We start from the raw sequence: 2,354 nt of genomic DNA, 5'->3' as shown, positions 1-2,354 counted from the left end.
ACCGGATTCCTCTTCGAACGCTTCGCTCAACACTAACTGTAACACACTGCAATTTTGCATCCATAGCAACCCATCTGCACCCTGAGACTGATACCAAAAGAAGGAGGCCTCTTCTTCTGTCTATCTGCTTATATGTCGCAGGCTTCAGTGACTGCGCTGCTTTTACCCTTTGCCTTTGAAAAATGAGTCTAATTGTACATTTACGAAGGTTTTATGCTGCTGCATTTCAAGTGTCATACAAACACCACATTGCAGCACAATATACCTCCCCGGCTTGGCCAAATAAATACCACAGTGTAGCACATAATACCACCCCAGCAGCGCCAAATACCACAATACAACACAAATACCACAGTGCAGCACATAATACCACCCTGGAAGTGCTAAATACCACAATACAACACAAATACCACAGTGCAGCACATGATACCACACGGAAGTGCCAAATACCACAATAGAACACAAATACTGCAGTGCAGCACATAATACCACCCCAGCAGCACCAAATACCACAATACAACACAAATACCACAGTGCAGCACATAATACCACCCTGGAAGTGCTAAATAATACAATACAAAATACCACTCTAGCAGCACCAAACAAATACTACAGAGCAACACATAATACCACCTTGGCAGTGCCAAATACAACAATACAACACAAATACCACAGTGCACCCTACCTCAATGGGGTGCTGCCACTATCATAGCCCCAGCTACCTAATCCTGTGAAGAACTCTGGGAGCCCAAGCGATTTGTCAATTCTTCTAGAACCTGAGACATCTTGCCTTTTTTTCCAGCAGTTGTCACGGTGTAAGGGGAGGGGAGGAACACCAGAATGACAACAGGAGGAAAATGACCAGGAACTAGGCCTCAAGGCTAGCGAAAGGTAAACGGCAACCACCTAGGAAACCCTAAACCTAGCCCTGACAGTATGAATAGACCCTGAAGGTGGGAATATTCATACACCGTAAACCTAGGCCCTAGTAACCCTGAATAGTCCTAGGAGTAGTGACAGGGTTTGAGACTACTGGTTCCTTCCTAGATGAACGAACCAGCATCTCCCTAGGGCCTAGTAAACAACGAGCAATAGAGAACAACAAAATACAAAGAGAAGTATACTTATTTTCAATAGAAAATGGATGAGCAGGAACTCAGATGAGGACCACACACCAGCTCTTCCAACTCCAGGCAGATGATATAAACCGCATGGTATGACGTGTTAGCCCAGACTAAATAGAGGAGCAGTAATGACCACAAGGTACACCTGAGACAAGAGGTGTGGTCATTACCAACAACAACACTGCAACAAGTGAAAACAGAGAGGCTGTCAGATAACCTCACATGCAGCCAGTCTCTCAGATCTTCTAACCTTTGTCATGGGAGGGACCGTGACAGCAGTCTTCCGGTTGTTTGGGTTGGCAAGCAGTGCTGGACCGGCTGCACAACGCATTTCATCAAGATCTAACAGACCTTATTGACTTTGACATGCATGGTACTTTTAAATGGCAAAACTGTCTTAGAATTCATAGCAACCAATCAGAGCTCAGCTTTCATAGCAACCAATCAGAGCTGAGCTTTTATTTTACCAGAGCAGTATAAATAAATGATGCCCATCGTCTCCTTTCCCTCCAAACAAGTGGTTGTCTTTATGGAGGGCCATAGTATCATGTGCAAATGTGTCCATCGTGGTGGCCAATGTATGCACAGAACTGCTCAGCTGGTCAATTTCTTGGACTTCCTATTCCAGCATAAAGCAGTAGATTGGTTGCAGAAGCGAAGTACCACAGGGTCCGTGGCCAATGACAAAAAAACACAAGTTTGGACAACCATCGTTGTAGGCAACATCCAGGAGAGGATTTTGAGAAGCTTGAGGTGATCAAAGCAAAATGATCCCAGCGTGAGCACATCAGCAGAACAACATGTCAACATTCCTCTACAGACCACACAAAGGAAATGGGTTGTGTTTTTTGTGGCCCACCCTGCATACCCATCACCCTGTATTCCCTCAGCCCAGTCAGACATTTCTGGTAATCTGATACCATGGTTAAGATAGAAACCCACCACCTAGTTGGTGATGAAATCTACCCACAAGACAATATACAAGCTAAGGCCATGGATGCAGCCCTCTTATTGTAATTGTTGTTGGGGGTCTCAGGGGTTGGACTCTCACAATCAACAACTGATATCCTAGTGATATGTCTCCATTAACTTTTGCTGACATGGTGACAAACAGTTTATCAGAGCTTTCGTTTGTAATGAACCCTCCACTCAACTAGACCTGGGAGGCTTCTGGATGTAGACACTTTCTGAAACCCCTTACTTCCAGGAAAGAAGGAATTGCACATCATA

The sequence above is a fragment of the Bufo bufo genome, chromosome 4 (genome assembly GCF_905171765.1).
Source record: "Bufo bufo chromosome 4, aBufBuf1.1, whole genome shotgun sequence".
NCBI lineage: Eukaryota > Metazoa > Chordata > Amphibia > Anura > Bufonidae > Bufo > Bufo bufo.
Note: the sequence above shows the minus strand (reverse complement) of the source record.